Here is a 26958-nt window from a genome sequence, read left to right as displayed (position 1 = left end):
TTTTAATTCCGCATCTTTGTTTCATAGCATATCCTCATTTGCATTTCTAAAATCAGATGTTCCTTTCATATAACACAGTATCCTAATTAAAATATTAAAAGATGCTTTGTGAATGAAGAGAATTTACATTGCCAAAAAAATGCGCAGAATGATGCAGGATGTTTCCTTTTTATATTTCAAGGCCACTTTCATCTAAACTATTTCTAGTTATTTAGTTAACCCTTTCAGCCTTTTTGGTGGAAGTAGGGAAGAGGAAAAGGAAGCAAAAGGAATGTGGCAAATAGAAAATGTTTAAATCACAGTAAAATTTTTAGAAAAACTATTTAATGCACTTAATATTCCAGTTAACTCCTGTCAACGTGTCTTGTTTTCTTGATTAAATGATTGATTGGCCAATTATTTCATTTGACCTTCAAACTAGAGCAGAGTTAATCACATTTTTAGGTTCATAGCTCATTGTTTTCATCAGTCTCTGGAACTCTACACTTACTTGATTTTACTTCTTCTTTTCCTAATCTCCATTCCCTTCCTTCTCCCACCCTGTTTGAAGATGTTTGAAGTACATACTTGAATGTTTACAAATCTTTTAAACATCTTTTACCACTATGTGTCTACAAAAAAACAAACCAAGGCAGTTGCCATTAAGTTGATTCCAATTCATGATGACCCCATGTGTGTTAGAATAGAATTGTATTTCATAGGATTTTCAAGGGTTGATTTTTTTCAGGAGTAAATAGCCGTTCTTCTGAGGCACTTCTGGGTGAACTAGAATCACCAATTTTTCAGTTAAGAGCCAAGCCTTTAACCATTTGCACCACCTCCGTATGTGTCTATGCATGTTTCAAATTAACTAATCGATGTAGTTATTCTGTTTCCTAGTCTCCTTATTCAACACAATGGTTTTGAGGCCTGGCTGTTATTGCTAAAAACCTGTGGTTACGTAACCGAATGAGGGTTCTTGCCCTGTCCTATTAGCTGATTGAAATAAGACGATGCCACACCCCCAGTTGCAAGGGAAACAGAAAGTGGAAATTTATTGTCTGCGCAGGCAAGGAGCAAGGCATGGTCTAGTGACCATAAGGCCACGTGCTCGCTGTCTGAGCGGGTTGGGGAGCTTTTTATTTCCAATGGCGTCTTGGGGTTGGGTTTGGTGCCCGGAACCCTCCACCCTTAGCCCTCCCATGTCCACACTTGGAGGTCTGGATGTTGAATCATGTCGGTGATGTTCAGGTCCAAGGACAGATTGAGAACACAGCTCTTCAGGTCCTGTGCATGCGCCAAAATCTTGGCTCGCTCATGCGCAGGATTCTGGCACCAAATTCCAACTGTTATTAGGGCTGTAGCATAGTTGGGCCAAACCGCAGTTAGAAGCTGTGGCTTGGTGGGCTGCAAGGGGGGCAAGGAACCAGAGCAGAGTAGGGGGAAGTCTCGGCGGAGGCTTCAGTTAACTGCTTTTTAAAACCATTCAACTCACTGTATCACCATTACTTTAGGGATAGATATCTGAGTTGTTTTCAACAACCTGTACCCACCTACAGCACCACAATAAACAACCTAGCAGAACTATGTATGGATTTTAAAGCACTACGCCACAGGGAATACCACCCTTAATTTTTCTAAAACCTCCCATGTGACTTGACTGAACCTACTTGCTGAGTTCCTGTCTTTCCCCTACTTCAAAAGCACATATTGCCACAACCCTCTTGAATGTTTGTTATTCTGATGGGAGTAAGTGATTACCCATCATTTTATTTCCCAGTTCCAAACACAGTTCCGGAGGCTACTGGGTTGGAAACCCAACTTCAGCATTCACAACTGTGTGACCTCAAGCAAATTCCTTAATCCCTCTGTTGTTCAGATTTTCATTTGTAAAAGAGTAATAGCACTAGCACAGGACTCCTGGGCTGCTGGAAAGACTGTATGAACAAAGATAAATAGGAGCATTTAGAACTGAGTCTGGCTTATTATAAGCCCCATTTAAGTGTCACGATTATTATTACTTTATGTGTCAGAATGTAAACTCCATTAGGCAAAGATTTCTGTGTTTACTACTTTAATCCTAGTACCTAGAATAGTCATTACATGATAAAGTACATTGGTGATGTTCTCTTTCTTGCATTTCTAGGAAAAAAAAAAAAAAACCTGCTTAATCATGATGTGTCATTTTAATACATTACAGGATTCATCATTTTATCTGATGTTTTTCTGTTTCACAGTGGCACACATCTAGAAAATCTTCCATCAAAAGCAATGTGGAAAAAAAGAGCAAAACATAAATCAACACTTTCTTCCCACCTTCTCAAGGTAATCAACGCTGCCTCTGCAATGGGGATGCTGTTTCACCGTAATACGTGATCGCAACCCCAACCTCCAACGGTTTTGCATAGCCAAACCCTTCGGTTTGTCAGAGCTTTCTTTCTATTTCTGTGGCATATCTAGGGTTGGATTATGGGTGGGAGTCAGAGGTCTGGGTTAGTTTGCCCTTTTTTAATTTATTAAATGTGAAGACAGTCCAATGCTAAGACAAATCAGCAGCTCATTCAGTGAAAGAATTAAGATTAAAAAAAAAAAAAGTATTGACTGGCATTAAAGATTGAACTGTGTCCCCCCAGAATGTGTATCAATTTGGCTAGGCCATGATTGCCAGTATTGTGTGATTATCCACCATTTTGTCATCTGATGTGGTTTTCCTATGTGTTGTAAATCCTACTTTTATGATGTTGATGAGGTGGGAATAGTGGCAGTTATGTTAACTAGGGGGGACTCAATCTATAAGATTAGGTTGTATCATAAGGCAATCTCTTTTAAGATATAAAAGAGAAAAGCAAGCAGAGAGATAGGGGCATCTTGTACCAACAAGAAAGCAGTGCTGACAGCAGACTGCATCCTTGGGATCTGGGGTTCCTGCATGGAGAAGCTCCTAGACCAAGGGAAGATTGATGACAAAGACTTTCCTCCAGAGCCGACAGAGAGAGAAAGCCTTCCTGTGGAGCTGGCACCCTGAATTCAGACTTCTAGCCTGTTAGACTGTGAGAGAACAGGTTTATCTTTCTTAAAGCCATGTACATGCTCTATTTCTGTTACATAGCACTAGATAGCTAAGACAGAATTTAGTACCAGGAGTGGGGTGCTGCTCTGATAGACACTTAAAATGTGAAAGTTGTTTTGAAACTGTGAATGGATAGAGGCTGGAAGAGTTTTAAAATGTGTAATAGTAAAAGCCTAGATTGCCTTGAAAAGACTGTTGGTGGCATTATGGACATCAAAGACAATTTTGGTAAGAACTCAGAAGGAAATGAGGAGAGCTGTTACACTGGAGACACGAAGGCAGAGAAACAGCATCAGCAAAACCAGGGGACCTGAGTGAGACAGCACTGGAGCCAACCCACAGAGCAAGAGCTGATTGCCTTTGCACAAGAGGCTTCTTGGCAAAGTGGGGTGTTTCCAGGCACTTATCAGTAGAGCTAAGCTTGCCCATCCATGAAGCAAGAGAGCTGAGTGCCTTCCGGCTGAAGTGCACTAGTGGAGTGGGGAGCCTCTAGGCACTTATTGGTTGAGCTAAAAAATTTGAAACCCTTAATCTAGCATTGAAGATTCAGGCAGAGAGGCCTGAGGGGAACCAGGAAGCAGAAGCTGAAGAGGCAAGAAACACAGGAAGCAGAGCTGCCTCAGTCTCAAATAGTAAGGTCACAACTTCTGAGGTCTCAAAGTGGGGAGTCACCACTCAGATGGCCTGGGAGAATGGGACCTCCCAAAGCTGAGGGAGCAGAGTTGTCATTCCAGTGGACCTGGAATAAGGAGATGAAGCCCAGGACTTAGGGACCTCCACTCAGAATCCAGAGAGTGTCTTCAACACCCAGAATCTGGAGGGCAGGGCCATTGCCTAAATGATCTCAGAGAACAACGGATTATTTTCAAGTCTTGAGAGCTAATGTCATGCGTTCTGCTGACTTTCTTGGTACCTGTTATCCCTTATTTCTCTCCAATTTCTCTCATTTATAATGAAAATGTCTAGCTTGTGCCTACTCCACGATTTTACTTTGGAAGCAGATAACTTCTATTCTAGATTTCACAGATGAAGACTAATTTTTTTGGAATTTGGACTTGAATTTGATTTAAGACTTTTTTATGATATGATGGATGAATGTGTTTTACATATAGCAAGGACATGAATATTTGGGGTCCACAAGGTGAAATATTATGGATTGAATTGTGTCCCCCCAAAATGTGTGTCAATTTAGCTACTCCATGATTCCCAGTATTATGTGATTGTCCATCATTTTGTCATCTGATGTGATTTTCCTATGTGTTATAAATCCTACCTCTATGATGTTAATGAGGTAGGATTAGCAGGAGTTATGTTAATGTAGTAGGACTCAATGTACAAGATTAGGTTGTGTCTTGAGTCAATCCCTTTGAGATATACAGGAGAGAAGTGAACAGAGAGAAGGTGGACCTCATACCACCAAGAAAACAGACCTAGGAGCAGACCTCATCCTTTGGACTGGGTGTTCCTGTGCAGACAAGCTCCTAGACCAGAGGAAGATTGATGACAAGGATCTTCCCCCAGAGCTGACAGAGAGAGAGCCTTCCCCTGGAGCTGGTACTCTGAATTCAGACTTCTAGCCTATGATGCTGTGAAAGAATAAATTTCCCTTCATTAAAGTTATCCACTTGTGGTATTTCTGTTATCGCAGCACTAGATAACTAAGACAACTGAACTAAAACAGAAAAAAATACAACTTAACATAAATTGAAATGTGAAGTGTTACATTAACAATAAAATTCAATTTTTAATCAAAATTCAAAGATACATGAAAGAATTTATTATGTTAAATTGTCAAAAGTATTTAATTATTGAAAATCACATGAGATAGAAGTGCATATGACTTATAAAAGAATCCTTTGGTGTATCTAGTTCTGGGAGACTATATGGTGTGCTGGAATTTCCTACATAGAAAATGAAAACCAAAATAACACTTTTTAAAAATTTAATGATGGTTTACAAGTGTAAGCAAGCTCTCCATGGATACTGCAAAATTCAAATTCATCATCACCATCTATGAGCTGATGTCTGGGTTGGAACAAGGAGTAGTCAGGTATGTGAAAGAATAGGGTTGTCCCATAAACAGATGCCAAAAATAGTGCTGCATTACAGCAATAATCCCCAGACCTGTAGGAAGATTTTTGAGCCTAGAGCTCTCACATTGATCTGGACTCTTCAGTGGGGTTACAGAGATTTCAGCTTATGGGCAACTGATGTATCCTAGAAGATATAAACCTTCTCAGGAAGAGAGTATTGCCAATTAGGTTCATAAGATTCTGACAATTAAGAGATGAGTTTAACAGTCAGTCACCAGGAAGAGGTCCAAGCTTCACTGAAGGTATTGGCAAAAGACAAGGCTCCAGGAATTGACGGACTACCAATCAAGATGTTCCAACAAACAGACACAACACTGCAAGTACTCACTAGTCTATGCCAAGAAATTTGGAAGACAGCTACCTGGCCAATCAACTGGAAGAGATCTATATTTGTGCCCATTCCAAAGAAAGGTGATCCAACAAAATGCACAAATTATCAAACTACATCATTAATATCACATGAAAGTAAAATTTTGCTGAAGATAATTCAAAAGCACTTGCAGCAATACTTTGACAAGGAAACGTCAGGATGTCAAGCCAGATTCAGAAGAGGACATGGAATGAGGGATAGTATTGCTAATATCAGATGGATCTTGGCTGAAAGCTGAGAATACCAGAAAGATGTTTACCTGCATTTTATTGACTACAAAAACGCATTCGACTGTGTGAATCATAATAAACCATGGATAACGTTGGGAGGAATGGGAATCCCAGACCACTTAATTGTACTCATGAATAGTCTGTACACAGAACAAGAGGCAGTTGGTGGAACAGAATGACAGAATACTGCATAGTTTAAAATCAGGAGGCATGCATCACAGTTGTATCCTTTCACTATACCTATTCAATCTGTATGCTGAGCAAATAATCCAAGAAACTGGACTATATGAAGAAAAACAAGGCATCAGGATTGGAGGAAGAATCCAGTACGGAGTTGACACAACCTTGCTTGCTGAAAGTGAGTAGGACTTGAAGCACTTTCTGATGAAGATCAAAGATTACAACCGTCAGTATGCCTTGCACCTCAACATAAAGAAGGCAAAACTCCTTGCAACTGGACCAATATGCAGCATCATGATAAAGGGAGAAAAGAATGAAGTTGTCAAGGATTTTATTTTACCTGGATCCTCAATCAACAGGCATGGAATCAGCAGTCAGGAAATCAAATGGCATATTGCATTTGGCAAATCTGCTGTAAAGGACCTCAATAAAGTATTAAAAAGCAAACATTCCACTTTGAGGACTTAAAAAAAAACACTGCTGTCCAGTTGATTTGACTCATAGTGATCCTATAGAACACAGTGTGAATGCCCCATAGGGCTTCCAAGGAGTACCTGGTGAATTCAAACTGCCAACATTTTGGTTAGCAGCCAAATTCTTAACCACTACACCACCAGGGTTTCCACTTTGAGGACTAAGCTGTGGTATTTTCATACCCAAGCCATGGTATTTTCAACTGCCTCCTATGCATGCAAAAGCTGGATAATGAATAAAGAAGACCGGAAAAGAATTGATGCCTTTGAATTATGGTGTTGGCAGAGAATATTGAATATACTGTGGACTGCCAGAAGTATGAACAGGTCTAAATTTGAAGCTGTATAGCCAGAATGCTCATTAGAAGTGAGAATGGAAAGACTTTGTCTCACATAATTTGGACATGTTATCATGAGGGACCAGTCCCTGGAGAAGGACATCATGCTTAGTAAAGTAGAGGGTCAGCAAAAAGAGGAAGACCCTCAATGAGATGGAGTGACATAGTGTTTGCAAAGATGGTTCAAGCATAGCAATGATTGTGGGGATGGCACAGGACCTGGTAGCATTTTGTTCTGTTGTACATAGGGTCTCTACAAGTTGAAACTGACTTGATGGTACCTAATAATAACAACAACAACCAGATTATTAAAGTAAAATGATTTATAACCTAGAACAAGGGATTGCAAAATACCTAAGAAACCACTGTATAGAAACGAACTTAAATCAAAGCCATCAAAAGTTTCCCGGAGGAAGAACACACAAATGTGTTTAAGTTAAATTTCAAAATAGATGAAAGATCAAGCAGTCTACCAAATGTTAAACTGTAATTCTACCGAAATGTTAAATGTAATTCTGTTTGGGAGTAAGACTATATATAGTGGATTTTTTTCTTCTTTCTATTTTTATCTTTTTTTAATTGTAAATACTTAGCAGATGTAAATAAACTCAAAGAAGAAAAATAAAATAAAAACAATAAATTATAGGCTGAAATAGTGAATAAGAATTTTTTAAAAAAGTTATATGTTAATGTAGGTACAAAAAATACATTGGATTATTCATTATGGAATAAAGAATGGGAATTTACAGGTAAGATTTCCATCAGAGTTAACCTAGGAATCTATAAAGATAAGTTTACCCCTTCCCTCCAACCCTGGCAGCTTTCAAGATTTTCTCTTTGTCTTTTAGTCTTGGCTTTTCTGATGTTTGAATATGAAATGCTGATATGTAACTCTTTTTTTTTTTCTTTTTGGTATTCTGCAAGTTGGTTTTTGAGCTTCCTACACCTATGATTTGTTTTCTGTCACAGTTTGGGAACATATTTATTCATTCTTATTTCAATTATTTTGTCTGCTTTTTTCCCCCCTCTTCTCCTACTTGTATTCCCATTACATTTATGTTACACCTTTTGCAATTGCCGTACAGTTCTTGCATTGTGTTTCTTTTTTTTCGCCATTGTTCTTTTTTTTTTTTTTCTGTTTTCATTAAATTTTGGATGTTTTATTGATGTATCATCAAGTCATTGATTCTTTTCTTGGCCATATGCAGTCTACCAATGAGACCATCAAAGGCACCCTTCATTTCTGTTATAGTGTTTTTGATTCCTAGCTTTATTTTTTTTTTATTCCTTCTTTGATTTTCCATCTCTCTGCTTACATTTTCCATCTATTTTTGCATACTGTCTACTTTATTAATTAGAGTCTTAAATACATTAATTGTAGGTATTTTAAATTCCCTATCTGATAACTCCAAACCCTATATTTGATTAGGGTTCTGGTGCTTGATTTATCTTTCTAAAGCGTGTGTGTGTGCGTGCACACACGCACACATGTGTTTTACTTTTTATCATTTCTTATAATTTTTTGAAGAAATTAGGACATTATGGATCAGGTAATAGGAACTGAGGCAATTACTCTTTAAGTGTGAGATTTTGTGTTAATTGCCCATGATCTGGGCTGTATTTAATTTGTCCTATAGGTCTAGGTTCCAGAAGCTTCAGTTTCCTCTAATTTCTTTATTGTTGTTTCCCTCTCTCCTGTTGTCTTTGAGTTTTCCTAAGAACTTTTTCTTAAATAGAATCCGTATCTTGCAGATGACTCAGTTAAATTCACTGCTGTTATGTTGGAGTCCTGTTGATATGGTAGTGAGATGTTGAGGAAGGAAATTATTCTATAATCTTATGATTAAATCTGTTCAAGTGGGCTTGAGTTCCAGGGCTGTGATGTTCAGAAACTTTTCTTAGCCTTTTTTCCCCTCCCCTAATATGTCACACTTATCCCAAATAATCTAGTTATTTGTCTGCTTTCAGCCTCCCACCCACATGCCTACACAGGCTAGGTTGTAGATTCTAAAACGTAAGGACTCTTCCTGTCTTTAGTCCTAAAACTAGCAGCTAATAAATCACAGTGCACATAGTAGGGTCAATAAATATTTGCTCAATATATACCATATTTTAATGCAAATAAGGCAATATGTTAAAAAAATTGGCATAGTGGTGCTTATGAAAATACCTCACAGGAGGAGGGAGCAGCTGGCTAACAAACTCAGAAGGTGCATGTTATTTGCATAAAAGTACAGTAATTAATGGTCATACAAGTTTATATCCACCTTTTGCAATTAACATCATAGCATAAGTATTTGTTCATATTACAGTATTTAGTCTTTAAGTATTTTTATGTGTTACACCATCTGTTCATGCATAAAAATCAATTTCAAGATTGTTCAACTACTTGACTTATGTTTATCACCCCTATAAGCCAGAGTTCTTTGTATTGCAATTTTACCCTCAGTTCTACTATATCCTTCTTCCCCTTCATTTCTGTAAATTGTAACTAAATCATTGTAAGGAAAACAAGAGAAAAGCCTTAATTCAGAAACTAATGAGCATGGCAAAGCCAATTAAAAAAAAAAAAAAAATTGTAAAACTTTCCCTATGATTCTTTATGCCTGTTGGCTTACTTTGTAAATTTAATTACATTTCAGTAAGCATTAAAAACTTCCTTCTTTCTTCTTTAAAAATATGGCCTTTGTTATTCCAGTTATATTTGAAAATATTTTCTCATACCAGTTACTAAATTTTATATCAAAGATATCAACTGGGAATGAAGAAAGTATCTATCTTTAAATTTGTTATTTTAATATCTGATGATGATCATTTATTTATTCATTAATATGATTAATATGAATAGCACCAGTATTATGAGTGGTACTCAAGTCCCACTTTACTAAGATGAGCAGCTCTGTAAACCAAAATTACGAGGCATACTTCAAGATCAGGGCTATTAACAAAAATATGTGAAGTATATAAAGGTAAAGAATCTTTATTTTTTGTGCATGGGTTTTCATTTTAGGGAATGTTACCAGAGAAGCTTCTGAAACAGGTACTTTGGTCTAAAACATAGAATAAAATTTGTTAGATGAATGTTATGGGTCAAATTATGTCTCCCCAAAAATTATCTCTGCGCCTGTGCTTATAATCCCATTTGGGAATGTTTTGTCTTTGTTAAGTTAATGAGGCAGGATTAGTGTATGTTGTATCTTGAGTCAATCACTTTTGGGACATAAAAATAGATTAAACAAGCTAGCAGAAAGAGAGATGGTGTAAGATAGATGCCAAGACCCATGGAGATCTTGAAGAGACCAGGAAGCAGAAGTTGAAGAGACAAGGACCTTCCTCCAGAGCATATAGAGACAGAAAGCCTTCCCCTAGAGTCAGTGCTCTGAACTGAGACTTCGAACCTCCTAAATTGTGAGAAAATAATTTTTTTGTTTGTCAAAGCCATCTAGTTGTGGTATTTCTGTTATAGCAGCACTAGGTAACTAAGACAACGGATAAGACTATATTATATTTTCCTTGTTCTTTTCTTTAAAGTATATAGTAGGGACAATATTCCTACTTATCTGGAAACAATAAAAAGTATTCAAGTAAGTTCATTTTTTATAGTCTAAATGGGAGATAATTTGAATTGGCAATTAAACGTTTATATTCTTAATATATAAAAAAGCCTCAATAAGTTATCAATATGGAAAAGTATCAAGTATGCAAGTTAATATAAGTATTGCCTTTTGATTTATTTTTAAAAAGCTGCTTAGAAGCTTAATGAATTGCCAAGCAATAATTAACTACCTATCAGAAAGGAACTTCTGCATACTTTGGGGGACACTAAAGCTTGGATTGTTATCCTTATCTAGGAATGAAAACCAAAACCAAACCCAGTGCCATCGAGTTGATTCCGACTCATAGCGACCCTATAGGACAGAGTAGAACTGCCCCATAGAGTTTCCAAGGAGCGCCTGGAGGATTCGAACTGCTGACCCTTTGGTTAGCAGCTGTAGCACTTAACCACTATGCCACCAGGGTTTCCTTATGTAGGAAAGGATGTATCAATTTAAAATATATTTTTCTGCACTGGAATGATACATCTTACAGATGGGAGTTCTGGATGTTTTAAGCAGATACTGTTACCTGAGTTTATCTGAAATTTTCCCTTAGAATCATCTTCAAAGTAAGGACAGATCAAAGTTGCAGGGTTTTAGATCAATACAGGTAATACCTTTTTAAAAACTCTTATTTTTGCTGTACTTCAAAGCAAGTTAATAAAAATTATCTTTTCCACACATTATTGCAGAGAAGCAAAAAATTTAATATTGATCCTCTCATATGCCTACCCGGTAAAGGAAGAGCACTTTGCAAATGATAGAACACTTCTGAGAGAGACTGTATTGTTTTATACACAGGAGAAAATAGCAGCAGATGCTAGTGCTATAAAAAAGTAACTAAAGGTACACAATGGAAACACTTGTAAAATCTCTGTGCATAGCTCTAGCCTAGCACTTATCACACTGGATTGTGATGATATGCTTATATTTTGTCTTCCTGACTGTACCATAATCCTCTAAAGGAAGGAACAATGTCTTATTTACCCTTGTTCCACTAGCACCCAGAAGAAATGCCTGCCTGACTCAGCTCCTTAATAAGTGTTTAAAGAACTGAAATAAGAAAATAAATATGAGAATGAGATACTTGTAATAACTATGCCACAGACATAGTTCCTTTATCGTGTGGTCAATTTTGCCATATGTAAAAGTCTAAAAGGACTAGTAAATGAACTACTCAAACAACATTTGCTCTGGGGCATTTTTTTCCTTTCATTTAAATAATTGCATACATAGAAAATAAAAACAACTCAAAGTGATAGTATCAGATTAAGGATAAGAAGCTTATTTTAACTTTTAGTTTCCTTTAGAAATGTTGCCATGTCTCATTTTGTGTAATATGAAAGAATTCATAAATTGAAATTAACCATTTAACATGTTTTAAATGAATTACACAAAACTCTAAACGGGTGATCTCATATGAATCATCTTTTTACTTTTATGTCATCTCTAAAGAACTTATACAAAGTGGACTATTTTTATTTCATGTGGACTAAAATAAACCTATAGATTTGCTATATAATAATCTGATATTCATGCCAACGATGACATCTATTAAGAAACATTAATAAGAATAGATGAGCCAAATACATTGCACACAAAAATGATTTTGCAAATATTCTATAGGCCCTAATTAAGGTTTTTAAAAAATTGATTTTTGTGGAACATTGTCTCAAAAAGTGTTCACGGGCAGCAAAATAAAACAAAACACAACTGATGACTAAAGAAGTATGAAATATGCTGGGAAAGCAAAATTTAAAGGCATTTACGTCACAGCACTGCACAGAACCTCAAATATGCTAAGTTCAACTTTGAATGTCAAACAGAGGCTATAGTAAGCTGTATTATTTAGAAGTATTTGATTATGAAGGTATTTGGCCCTTTCTTTGAGAGAAACATGTTAACGTTTCCAGAACAGATGTTCTATGGTACACAGTTTAGGAAATGGCGGTCCGTCGATTGACATTCACTAGATATCAGCATTCTGTCTTTGAAACAATGATCTATAATGGAATTTTTGTTTAGTAAGCTTGAAGTTGGTGTATGAATCTAGAGTTTCTCCATGAACAACTCTTTTGAAAGTCATTTATTCATGAAGACAACAAACTTGGAACAATATTCCAAGAAGTTTGATTGCAAAAGGAAACAGCTTGTTAGAAGGAGGGAAATGCATATTGAAGAAGGTTAAAACAGGAAGGATCTTGTTGGGAGTGAGCTGTGTAATCTGTAGAAAGAGGAAGGCCAATTGAGTGTAAGTTTCTAGAATGGTAGGAGAGGACTGATTTCTAAATACAGCTGGGAGAACTAACTGGATAAAAGGAGAGACACCTTGTTTTATGTGGCCTGAAAAAGGAGAGGATAAGTGCAGATATAAATCTGTTCACAAGCTCTTGTTTCAATTTCAGCTGTAAATAATGCATGTGAAGACTACATTCTGCAACTTTGGGAAATCCTCAACTCAGAGCAGATGTTAGAGCAGAGGGATGGTAGGAATGGTCTGTAGTTCTAACATCTGCCTATAGCTATTTGAGTGGAATGTAATTGTAGCCTAGGTATGAAAAATTGAGTACTATACAATAAAAGGAGAAAAATGTGTGTGTGTGTGTGTTTGTCTGCTAAAGTACTTCTGAGAAGAAATGTGATTTAAGAGGAAGACGAGTAGTCTGGCCCTTCCACAAATATTCTATTCTCTCTGACCTTCTATGTCTTCAACCTTAAAATTAGGGGATCATGCAGATCAATCCTTCTTAAAATTTAATGTGCATGTGGATAATCCAGGGATCTTATTAAATTATCCATTCTGATGTAGTAGTCTTGGGATTGCACTTAAGACACAATTTCTAAGATGCTTCTGTGTGATGCTGATACTGCTGGTCCATAAAAAGTACTTTGAGTTGTCAGAGCTTAAGTGATCTTATCACCAAGATTCTTCTATATTTATACACAACTGATATATACTGAAAGCAAGTGTATTCACTTTTCTGAATAGCCTTTCTTTAGTTTGGAGACTTTCTCAATATATTTCACATTATAAAATAATGAATGTCCACATATTCATGATAGACTCCAAATCTGTGTAAAATTTAGATAATTCTTAGATGACTACCTCAGTATAGACAATATAATAACACATGTAAATTACCTAACATAAAAGTGGAACATCATAGATGTACCAAAAAAAAAAGGAAATATTTTTTCTCATCCTTACCTTGTTCTTTCCCTCTTCCTTCTCTCCTTTCCCAACTCTCTTTCCTCTTCTTCTCCAATTCATCCTTTTAGAAGACTGAAACTAATGGGAAGAAGATAAACTGAAGTTATCATAACTTACTTATGATGTTTATAATCTAAAAAGGGATGACTGAGCTTGATGTGATGGAATCATAATGGATGGAATGTTCTGGATTGAAATTGTTACCTTGCTTCCCTCTTTGTGGGAATAATAATAATAAAAAAAAACCTATTCCTGGAATCAGACTTCTTTTCTGAAAATATAATTTCACATCATAGTTGTCTTGCTAGGAAAATATTAAAATAATCAGTTCATCATAAATTAAAAGCTATTTATATTTAAGTCAAAAATAAAAACAATATTTTATTTGATTTCAAAATAAGAAAAACACAATCATAGTATTTATGTTATGAATAAGTACATATAAATTCAGAAGTAGAGATCAGATGTTAATTTATTGCTAGATCTCTACCTATGCCTATATCTACATTTATATTGACATCGATATATATTTCACATCTATGTATCTCACAGATATAGTCCCCATTATTTTATAGGTTTTATTAATCTGTAATCTCAATCTTTTAATCTATATTAACTAATCTATAATCTTATTAATCTATAGGCATGTTAGCAGCAAATAGCAAAATTTTCTTGGCTCTTAAATTCTCCTGCACCTCAGCTTTCTTTAAAAATACCTCAGTGATTTTGGAATTTCCCAGAGGGTCACATAGGCATGTCTAGTTCTTTCGTGTTCTTCTGTTGTGACCCCTTCTCTCACTGATTCTCTGAAAAGCTGGGTGAGTGCAGTATCTTGCCAGTGCTCTGACTGTGGGCGCTCTCCAGAGAAGGTCCACGTCCAGTTCACAGAGCAGGTTCCTTGTGTTCCCAACACTACAAGCCTCAATTAAGGGAGTTGGGGGGATACCATTATGGAAGAAAATAACCAAAACAAGTTGTCAAAGTATAGGAAATACTTCCATTTTATTGTGCATGTTTTTCAAATAAAATGGTGTCCTAGTTTGTGAGTCCTCAGGGTTAGTTCTAAGTTCAGATGCTTAAGAGAGATGGGGTGGAAGGACATGAAAAAGATGATGGAATCAGTGATATAATGGCTCAGGTAATTGTTAAGATAAAAATCCATTTATATGTTCTTTAAAACGAAAAGATCATTAAGAGAGTCAGGTCTTTGTGAAGCTCCGAGGGAAAATGATAATGTGCTTTTCAGATATGTAGTTTGAGGTTATTGGGGACACTGAAGAGCAGGAGAGGACATGTATACTTGAGACTGAGTAAAAGACCTTACATGGTAAACGAGTCCTTATTAAGTACCTGCTGTGATGCAGTAGTTGGAAAATTATCTCTACTGGTTATGGCTTGATGCTAATGAGTCCAAGGTTGAGTGTTCCCCGGGGACTTCAGGGTCAGATAGATGTACTCTTCAGGGGCCTCTGATTACAAGAAAGTCTTGGCAAGCCATTTACATGTGCTTCTGGGGCTCAATGTACAGAGTGACCGTGGGGATTCTATAAAACCATCATTTCTACTGGACATATACTCTCAAGTCAAATACATCACGGTGACTATCACAGCAATGTCCAGGGTATATATATATTTTTGTGTGATCAAAAACGAAATAGTTGTTTCATTTATAATTTCCTTTGATATAAGTATCAGAGAATGCTGTGGTGAGAGTTCAGTAAAGCATTTTGGTATTAGGTCACAGAAATGTTCATATACTTTGACTTTAGAATTTCCTTAAAATTTAACTTGAACAATAAACAAAAAAAACTAAAGACAGTAATATATGTATAATATATGACATAAAAAAATGCATTGTACAGTGTTTATATTAGACAAAAATTGAATGTAAGTTAAATGAAATGTCCAATCATAGAAGAATCCACTACCCACTGCCATCGAGTCGATTCCGACTCATAGCGACGCTATAGGACAGAGTAGAACTGCCTTCTTCAATTTTAGAACATCACTACATAGAATGCTATGCATGAATAAAATCGTATATCATTATGGCAATTCAAGGAGAACACAGGAAAAACTTATGATAGAATGTTAGAAGAGAAAAGCAGCATGAAAATGTTAAGCACATTATGAATCCAACTTTTGAATATTTTAATATGAATACTATTTCCATATATATATAAACATATATATATATTACAAAACAAAACAAAATGTAAGAACCTAAGTGAGAAAGACAGCAGTTGAGTTAAAGTAGTAATAGGCATTTTATTCTATAGCTTAGTGCTAGAATGTGAAATTTCTGCAATCACAGAGTAAGGTTTTGAATTTTAGCTCCTCCGTTTACTAGATATGTGACCATAAGTAACTTACTTCAACTTTGAGTGCCTCAGTTTGATCATCTGTTACTTTGGGATAATAATGCCCCTTGCCTCATAAGGATTTTTGACTATTGAATGAGATGGTATATGCAAATGACCATATACTGGTATACAATACATATTTTCTATTATTGGAGCAGTGCTGTGATGAATATTCAAGAATAGTAACTATTATGTTTTATCATAAGTGTTTTTCATTTTTTTTTTTTAAGATTTCACTCTTTTTTTCATCTTAAGCAGGGGCCAAAAGCAAATACTTCAGAATCAAGCACAACGGGTTTGAGCCAAGCTCTGCAATTTACTAGTTGTGTGGTACCTGGAATGTTATCCATCTTCTCTAAGTAAAGATCAGTTTCCTCACCTAGAAACAATCCACTCGTGGGGTTGTTTTGTTGCAGAGATTAAAATAATATTTTTCAAACACTTGAAAATTGTTCAGTAAATGGCAATTATGTAACTTAAACAGCAATTCTATAAGGTATTTACATATAAGATCAATCGACCTTCTAAATTGAAAACGTATTACGGTTGAGAAAACTAAGGTTTATTGAGTCAGTCACACTGCTAAGAGGCTGAGTTTGGAGTTTAGCTCCTATTTGTCTGACTACAAAGACTCTGTTCGTAATTGATACAGCATATTGTTGCTGTTGCTGGCTATTTGTAAATAGCCATTTGTATTGGCCTCATCAGCTTGAGGAAAAAATGAAAGTAACCGAAACCACAAAAACAAGCCTATTGCCGTGTGTCCATTCCGGCTCATGGTGATACCGTGTGTGCAGAGTAGAACTGCTCCATAGGGTTTTCAAGGTTGTATGACCCTTTTGGTAGCGGATTTTCAGGACTTTCTTCCAAGGTGCCCTCGGTAGGTTTGAACAGCCAACCTTTCAGTTAACAGTTGAGCACTTAACTATTTGTGCCGTCCAGGGACTGAAATTGCAGTCTTTTCTAGTCCTAGCTAATGAGGGTGTACGGATAGGCGTAGGGGGTGGAAATGCCCTGGACTTTTTTCCCTTCACAGTTGCCATTCTCTTTATATCCTCGGCAGGCCCCCGGCTCACAGGCTGCAGAGTCCCATGCTGTCCTTGCTCTGGCATGAGCACAGCTGCTGCAATGCTCTGTTATCCTAGCCAAGCTGCCCTCTGCTATTTACTTTCATCTCTCACTTTCTATGGACACATCATCAGAAAAGACCAATCCCTAGAAAAAGACTTCATGGCTGGTAAAGTAGAGGGTCAGCGAAAATGAGGGAAACCCTCAATGAGATGAATTGACACAGTAGCCACAACGACAGACTCAAACGTACCGACAATCATGAAGATGGCGCAGGGCAGGCAACGTTTTGTTCTGTTGGACACAAGGTTGCCATGAGTCAGAGTCGACTTGATGGAAACTAACGGCAACTCCCTCCATGCGCATCCACACAGCCACGTTTGGGATAAAGGTGCTCTGAGACATCTAAGATGTCTGCTCAGTTTGAGATACTGGATGATTTACAGCCTCAATTGCTCCTTCCTAGCCAAAATTACTTCTTCCTCAGCCAAAAACGAATCAACTGCTAGGGCTTTTTCTGTGCCTTTCTTGGACTAGAATGCCTCTCCCCACTCTCCAACAAGTGTAAATCTCCTGAGAGTCCGCGTGTTAGAAAAAAAGGGGTGCTCAAAGATACCCTGCTACTAACTGGTATGATGGGCAAAAGGAGAGAGAACCTTACTGCCTGCCTTGCCAAGTTGACTTTGTGTGAGAAAATTATAAAATAAATAGCCGTACTTTATAAAGTAGCATAAAAGACAGACGACATTTAAATCAAAATGTTAGTTTCTTAGCTTATTTCAATAAATGCTAAGCAGAAATTTGTTTATTCAGATATTTTCTCCTCATATATTCTGAATCCACAAATGTTTTCCCTTTTTATTTCAGTCTCCCATACCTTTTTCCATTTGAAATTGTGTCAGTCAATCAGTTTTACAGCTGAAGACTGTGACTTGATGACAGAAGGTGAACACTACAGGATCTGGTTTCTAATTAAGTTTGTTATTTGCTGCTGTAAAAATTTGGATAAATTATTTTCTTTTAAAGCTCAGGCTGAAAGCCTCATAAAGATCCATGTCAGTTAATAATATTTTGAGAGCCCAGGATGCCAAAGGGAAGTAGTGTTTAGATCATGAAATTTAGCTTGAGAGGAATTCTTTTTTCTTATTTGGGGATGGGTGTGCCCTTCGTACTACCTCATCTTAGAACTCTCTTCCTATAGTTTCCTGAACCAAAATGTAATGGTTGTTGTTGTTTCTCCTTCAACTATGTAAGGTCTTTCTTTTTTTTTTTTTTTTTCTGTCCTTTAACTATTCAGTCCCCATATCTGTTTGTGTATTATACTTTCTCCCCTGTAGAGTTCATAATTGGGGAGGAAAAAAAAAAGCTCTCAAACTTTCATTCTTATCTCTGAATTCTCCCTTCAGGGACAGTGTCAAAACTCTAAATGGCTACCATCTATCACCTGACTGAGTGCCTTACCGCCACCTCAAACTTAACATTGACAAAAGAAAATGCATTAATTGTCCTCCATCTCAACTTTTTTGGCTTTTTTCCAATGCCATTATAGTTCTATCCATAGATGCAAAATCTCTTTATCTTCTATATTCATTTTTCTTGGTTTTCCTCATCAAATTCAAGAAATTATTGATTCCTTTTTTTAAATTTATAATGTCTTCAAGATTTCTATGTTTCTCCCAGAATACTTGGATAATTATATTTAATAACTGGACATATTAGAAACCTATGTTTGAATGATGTGGTTCCCTGCTTGCTTCGAAGATGCCCCCCAATGATCTCTACCGTCTGATATTCATGCCCTTGTCTTCATTCACTTGTGTTAGTCTAAGTCTGGGTGATGCAGATAAATCAGCACAATTGATTCAATTACAAACTACAAAAAAACCTGCAGCTTCCATCTTGGTCATGTTTTTTCTCTTTTTCTTCTCTTTTAATTTAATTCTAAAGGAAGCCAGCTGTCATGTCATAAGAAGCCCTATACTGAGATTCACATAGCAAGAAACGGAGGCTCTGTCCAATAGTTAGTGAGGGACTGAAGGCTACTGCCAAAAGTCCCATGAGTGAGCTTAGAAGTAAATCCTTGGAAGCAAATCCTCCCAGCCCATCTAAAGTTAAGGCTTTAGATGAATCCAGTCCCAGCTAATAACTTGTTTCAGCCTTTTCATAGACCCACCGCCACAAACATGCAGCTAAGCTTCTTCTAAATTCCTAACCTACAAAAACTGTGTGAGAAAATAAATACTTGCTGTTTTAAGCTGCTAAGTTTTGAGGCAATTTGTTATGCATCAACTGGTAATGAATAGTATGAATTTATAATAAAATATTTATGTAATTATATTGTTTTGGAAAGTAAAAAGAATGGAGAGGGTTCTGGCAGAGAACTTCTAAAGACATAGTTTTGGGGAGAAGAGTCTGCACCAAGAGTGGAGAGAGTTCCGTGGCCTTGGGAGCATGTGCAACCTCTATCCCTGAAGCCTGATGAAAAGCCTAAAGGATTTGAATCAGAAGAGATGTTAAATATCATCTAAGTTGAACATCTCACCTATAGCAATCATCTCTCTTCTGCAGCTTCTTGACATTGCCTGAAAGGATCTGAAAAGAAGAGATACATTTAGTTGCTTTTTTACTTTTTAACCTCCTGATTATAGAAAAGTAATGGACAAACCTATATATATCCATATATTAAATCTGGCTATGTGTGAAATAGGTAAGATACAAAATGCTTTTTACATTAAAACAAAGAATCCTTGCAGTGTTTCATGTTTACAAAGATATTCATCAAACTCCAAGAATGTTGGCCAGCCTTCAGGAAATTGGTAAGCCTCCATCAAAGAAAGCAAACGTTCAGAAATAGACTGAGCAGTTAAACTAGCAGCATATGTTCAGGATCATAACACTTTTCAAAATCAGGTGAGAATTAAAGCAACAGCAGCATCTATGGAAGTTTCAGGTGAGATAACAACATCTTAGCGGCAGCTTCATGAAGTTTGTTACCTATTTTAAACTCGCCCTCATGGGACCTGCTTAGAAGATGCCTTAGAAAGTTTGAGATTAGATGTTCACTTAAAGGCTGAAGCCAATCTGACTTCTGGATTTCTAGGGATGTGAACTTTGCAGGTTCTGATGCACTATTAAGATATGAAAGATTGGTGATGAATCCAAGTCTGGATTTATGGTGCAAATATATGTGGTTCTGACATTCATCAAGGTGGCTGGTGAGCAGACAGTGGGAAATACCCATCCTAGAACTATTCAGCCAAAGTATACAAATTGGAAAGCTTTTTCACTGAAATGACTTAATGATTTCCAAATGCTTCTGCTTGACTTTCAAAAAAATATTTCAGAAAGTATGCAGGATTCTTTCAATCTTTACATAAGGGTGGAAGTAGTGACAAAACATATTTATGTCAAACATGAGTAGCAATGTTAGAAAGTGTAATTTGAGAAAGATTTAGACCTATTAAAAAAAAAGTGAAGATAAAATTGGAACCACATGTATGATCCATTAATTCATCATTTTGTGTGTCCTGAGGTATAATACGTCATTGATTCAGAAGATCTGGTATTACAAAGAAATTAGACAGACATTTTGATACACAATCACATTTATTTGCTTAGATATTAGAAGTAGATCAGAGTGATGAATCATTGAAAAGTGAACTGACATTGAAAAGACATAGACTTATTAAATTTTTTTTACAATATGTGTTGCAGCCATTAGAGACGGGCTGGATGATGGATTCCTTATGATTGGGGTCAACAAATATAATTGGCTTTGTTATTATGTACTCTCTCCTATTTTTCCTCTTGGCTTCTTTAAAATGTACATGACTGAATCTACTCCACGTATAAGTTACCCAAAACTTTCTTCTGACTGTTAGAATACTTTAGGGGAATTTGGTCCATCAAAGAACTAGTAAAAGTGTTCAAAAAAGTAAGTTCCAAATCATAAATTTCATGCAGGAATGCATTAAAAGGAGTAGATTTATATGAAACCGCATATAGAATGTTTATCCACAATAACTTGAATTACACATTTTGATGGCTGGAAAGACCATTATGACCAGTGGGTAGAAGGTAAGTAAGGTCACTTGACCTTTATCCTGTCAGGTAATGCCAGTTAATTAGATACCAACTACAACCTTAAGAAAGGCTCAAACAGATTTATTAAAATAGGGGACAGGAGTCTTAATCCCAGCAATGTGAAGGATATGAGGGAAAAAATTACATTGTATTTGATGAAGTTTTTATACAGAGAGGGTTGTAATTTTATTCCAAGGCATATCGGAAATCAATGGCTCCTCTGACTTCTACATTTAACAAGATCCATCAGGTGACTCAGAAATTTTAGGAAAGAAATCTTACACGGAACAGATTTATAAGTAACTCAGCTGTACACCAATGCTATTCTACTGAGGAATTGCGCTAAACATAGAGAAAATGTTACTTTCATATCTGGAGGTTGAGTGGGCAAACTATTTTAGTCAACACTGTAGAAGTGTCACTGTAAAAAGACGGACAGTTTTTACACTGTATATGAAACCTTGGAAGAATTTTGTAGTATTTTTCTGAGTTAGGATTATGTGCATTGTTAACAAGAGCCGAAAACTTAATTCTTTGGTAAGATTAAAGTACCAGTAACAAAATTAAAGAAAATGATAGAAGGGTAGAGCTGCAAACTCACAGACCTGCAGACAAAAATGCGGCTTTTGGTACTCGTTGACTATTTGTTGGTTTTAGAATTTATGCCAATCATGTCTCTAGTGTTCTTTCCTGTAGAGATATGCAACAGAATCATCATGGTTAGGTCATCACCTCATAGATTATAGAAGGTAATTAATTCTGAATTTGTTAACATTTTAATGCAGTTCGTTTAAATTTTTTACAGAAAAGTTTTTTATTCTCTGAGTTTCTATTTGGAGTACTAAATGAAATTGAAACACTGTTTATACTGTATATGCTGTCACATGTTCTTTTATATAAAAGTAAAAATACCATAATATTAAAATATTAAACTGGAATGGTTTATAAGAGTTTTTTCATAGCATCTCACCCAACATGTTGAAGAGTTGGGGTAACAAAATGTTTTCCTAAATTTACTTTATTTTTTTTTGTCTGAGAAATATACCCTCTCCCAAAAAAATTCAAAAAGGGGGGGGGGGACTGGTTCTATTTTCTGAAACTTGGTTCAGTGTTTTAGATAATATTTGGTATAAACACATTCCAAACAGATGTTCTGAATTGCCAGGAGAATTAAATTAAAAATTGTTTAAAGATAAGGAAATTCTAATTTTCAAACCCATTCCAGCTCTTCTCTAAGTATCCCAAATTTGTTAGAAAACTAATCTGCAAGGGAAAGTCTAGATTTTCTTTCAATTTGATACACATGGTGTCTTAGGTATCTAGTGCTGCTATAATAGAAATATAACAATTGGACGGCTTCCACAAACAAGTTTATTCTCACACAGTCTAGCAGGCTAGAAGTCCAAATTCAGGATGTCAGCTCTGTTCCAGTGGGCCTTCTCTCTCTGTCAGCTCTGGAGAAAGGTTCTTTCAACAATTTTCCCTTGGTCTAGGAGCTTCTCCATTCAGAAACTCTGAGTCCAAAGGCCTCGCTCTCATCCTGGCACTGCTTTCTTGATGGTATGAGGTCCCCATGTCTCTCTGCTTACTTCTCTCTTTTATACCTCAAAAGAGATTGGCTCAAGACAAAATAGAGTCTGTCTCATTTAACATAACTGTTGCTAATCCCATCTCATCAACATCAAAGAGGTAGAATTTATAATATTTAGGAAAATCACATCAGGTGACAAAATGGTGGACAATCCGACAATACTGGGAATCATGACCCAGCCAAGTTTATAGATATTTGGGGGGGGGGGGGGGGACACAATTTAATCCATGATACATGGTAAGAATTATCCTTCATTTTATTCAGTAATGATTTTAACAATAGTCTCTGATTTGGGTAATTTTAAACATTATCCACCCCACCTCCCAAAAAAGAACACGAATGAATGTGAGAGGTGGGGCCAAGATGGTGGAATAGCCAGACACTTCCTGCAATCCCTCTTACAACAAGGAGCTGAAAGAACAAGTGAAACAATTATATTAGGACAAGCTAGGAGCCCTGAACATCAAGGACAAAGTTAGAAAATGGACTGAGCAGCAGGGGGAGGGAGAGAAGATTCAGAAGTGGAGAGCAGATACCAGACCTGAAACACTGGGATCCCTCAGGCACCATTCCTGGGAGCGGCTGTGGTGGGCTGGTGGTAGTGTTTGGCTGCAGTTTCCTCAGGGAGAAGCAGCCAGCCACACAACCCACTCACACCTCCAGAATCAGAGGAGAACAGCTCTCTCGGCAAAAGCTAAGTACTTGCGTACATTTTACAGTGCTCCCAGCCCCCAAGCTGGCTTTGGTGGCAGTTGACTTCCCTGGGCATGAGGTTTTGAGCACCCTGAGCATTCCTCCCAGGCTTGGAGTAGGAATAAATTCCCAAATGAGGGGAAACATAATTTGCCAGCTCCACTAGCCAGAGGAGCTCAGGTCAGAAGCAGCTCCTGTCCATGCATAAATGGTCCGTGGACTTTGAATAACTTTCCCCTCTGCATGGACCTGTGTGGGCCTATTTCAGGAGAATAGGCCCTTGTTGGCAGACTGCAACCGTTTCAGCTGTGCGGTGAAGAGTTGGGTGTTTGATATTTGACACCACTTTGTCTATTAAATAGCGTCCTCACCTACCCACATCACCAGCATAAGGACTGGTGGCTCCACTCAGGTCACACAGCCACCCACGACAGGGGTCCAAGGATAACTGATACCTCCAAGTCCTTACAAACAAATCATTGGGTGCCCATGATCCATCTGCACAACCCACCCACTTGTATGCTCTAAGGAAGAGGGACATGCTACCCTCAGAGACACCTGGGGGTCAGTTCTCAGCCCCCTGTCTTGTACAGAGCATGACCTCCTGCTGCAATCAGACACCGGTACATACACCAATCACCCCTGCCCCTTCAAGATTGTAGGACAGAGCCTGTACCACACACTTGATGATCAGCTACCTGGACACCTGAGCTGAATTCATCCAAGAAAAGTGAGTGGGCTTCTAGACTGATATACCTGATAACAGTTCTAGCCATCTGGGGACAGGACATCCAAGCTCCAAAGGCAAAAATAATCAAGCTAGGTCACTCAAGCAACCCATCTGGGTATATCAAAACAAAACAAAGCAAGAAGCTATGACATAGTAAGCAAGTATAAAATAAACAAATACAATAACTTATAGATGCCTCGGAGATAACGGTCAATATCAAGTCACATAAGGAAACAGATCATGATCACCTCAACAAGCTCTGAAAACAAAGAATCAAGGGATTGTCTAGATGAAAGTGCCTTCATGGAATTGCCAGAAGCAGAATACTTAAGATTAATACACAGAACTCTTCAAGACATCAGGAAGGAAATGAGGCAATACACAGAACAAGCCAAGGAACACACAGATAAAGTAGTTGAAGAAATTAAAAAGGTTATTCAAAGAACACAATGACAAATTTAATAAGCTGCAAGAATCCGTAGAGAGACAGCAAAGAGAAATTCAGAAGATTAACAATAAAATTACAGAATTAGACAACTCAACAGAAAGTCAGAGGAGCAGAATTGAGCAAGTGAAAGGCAGAACTGGTGAGCTTGAAGACAAAGCACTTGGCACCAATATATTTGAAGAAAAATCAGGTAAAAGAAAAAAAAAATGAAGAAACCTTAAGAATCATGTGGGACTCTATCAAGAGAAATAACCTATGAGTGATTGGAGTACCAGAACAGAGAGGGATAAAAGAAAATACAGAGAGAATTATTTAAGATTTGTTGGCAGAAAACTTCCCTGATATCATGAAAGATGAGAAGATATCTATCCAAGACGCTCATCGAACTCCACATAAGGTAGATTCTAAAAGAAAGTCTCCAAGACATAATCAAACTTGCCAAAACCAAAGACAAAGAATTTTAAGAGCAGCTAGGATAAACAAAAAGTCACCTAAGAAGTAGAGCCAATAAGAATAAGCTCGGACTACTTGGCAGAAAACATGCAGGCAAAAAGGCAATGGGATGAGTTATATAAAGCATTGAAGGAAAAAAAAATTGCCTGCGAAGAATCATGTATCCAGCAAAACTGTCTCTCAAATACGAAAGTGAAATTAGGACATTTCCAGATAAACAGAAGTTTAGGGAATTTGTAAAAACCAAAACAAAACTACAAGAAATACTAAAGGGAGTTCTTTCATTAGAAGAGCAAAAATAGCAGATATCAACCCAAGACTAGAACACTGGATGGAACAATCAGGTGTCAACCCAGAAAGGGAAATCACAAAAATAAATCAAGATAAGAAAAAGTTCACAACAGGGAAACAGTGATGTTATTATGTAAAAGAAGACCACATTAAAAGAATAAAGGGACTAAGAAATGTAGTCATAGATCTTTCATATGGAGAGGAAGACAAGGTGATATAAAGAAATAAACATTAGATTTAAACTTAGAAAATCAGGGGTAAATATTAAGGTAACTATAAAGGAGACTATCTTACTCAACAGAATAAAATACAAGAAAAAAATAGAGATGCAGCAGAAAAAAAATCAACAACAAAGAATAAGAAGAAAAGACAAAACATAAAGGTAAACCACTCAACACAAAAAAATTAAATAGAAAAAATGGTCAACAACACACACACACACAAAAATCAAAATGACAGAACTAAACTCATACCTATCTATAATTACACTGAATGTAAATGGACTAAATGCACCAATAAAGAGACAGGCAGTAGAAGAATGGATAAAAACAATAAGATCCATCTATATGCTCCCTTCAAGAGACACACCTTAGACTTAGAGACAAACAAACTAAAACTCAAACAACAATCAAAAAAGAGCAGGAGTGGCAATATTAATTTCCAACAAAATAAACTTTAAAGTTAAATCCACCACAAAGGGCAAGGAAGGACACTATATAATGATTAAAGGGACAATATACCAGGAGGATATAACCATAATAAATATTTATGTACCCAATGACAGGGCTGCAAGATACATAAAACAAACTCTATCAGTGTTGAAAAGTGAGATAGACACCATCACAATTATAGTAGGACACTTCAACACACCACTTTCTGTGAAGGACAGGACATCCAGAAAGCTCAGTAAAGACACGGAAGATCTAATTCGCCACAATCAACCAACTTGATCTCATAGACATATGCAGAACACTCCACCCAACAGCAGCCAAGTATTCTTTCTTTTCTAGTGCACATGGAACATTCTCTAGAATAGACCACATAGTAAGTCATAAAGCAAGCCTTAGCAGAATCCAAAACATTAAAATATTACAAAGTGTCTTCTCTGATCATAAGCCCATAAAAGTAGGAATCAATAACAGAAAAAACACTGAAAAGAAATCAAACACTTGGAAACTGAACAATACCCTGCTCAAAAACAACTGGGTCATAGAACATATTAAGGATGGAATAAAGAAATTCATAGAATGCAATGAGAATGAAAACACTTCCTGTCAGAGCCTTTGGGAAACAGCAAAAGCAGTGCTCAGAGGTCAATTTATAACAATAAACGCACACATACAAAAAGAAGAAAGGGCCAAATCAAAGAATCATCACAACTTGAACAAATATGGAGAGAACAAAAAAGAAAATCTCAGGCATCAGAAGAAAGCAAATAATAAAAATTAGAGCAGAATTAAGTGAAATAGAAGACAGAAAAACAATTGAGTTAACAAGACCAAAAGCTGGTTCTTTGAAAAAAATTAACAAAATTGGTAAACCATTGGCCAAACTGACAAAAGAAAAACAGGTGAGGAAGCAAATAACCTGAATGAGAATGACATGGGGGATATTACAACAGACCCAACTGAAATTAAAAGAATCATATCAGATTACAATGAAAAAATTGTACTCTAATAAATTTGAAAACCTACAAGA

The sequence above is a fragment of the Elephas maximus genome, chromosome 5 (assembly GCF_024166365.1).
Source record: "Elephas maximus indicus isolate mEleMax1 chromosome 5, mEleMax1 primary haplotype, whole genome shotgun sequence".
Classification (NCBI taxonomy): Eukaryota; Metazoa; Chordata; class Mammalia; order Proboscidea; family Elephantidae; genus Elephas; species Elephas maximus.
The sequence above is the reverse complement of the archived record's forward strand: the minus strand, read 5'-3'. Positions refer to the sequence as shown.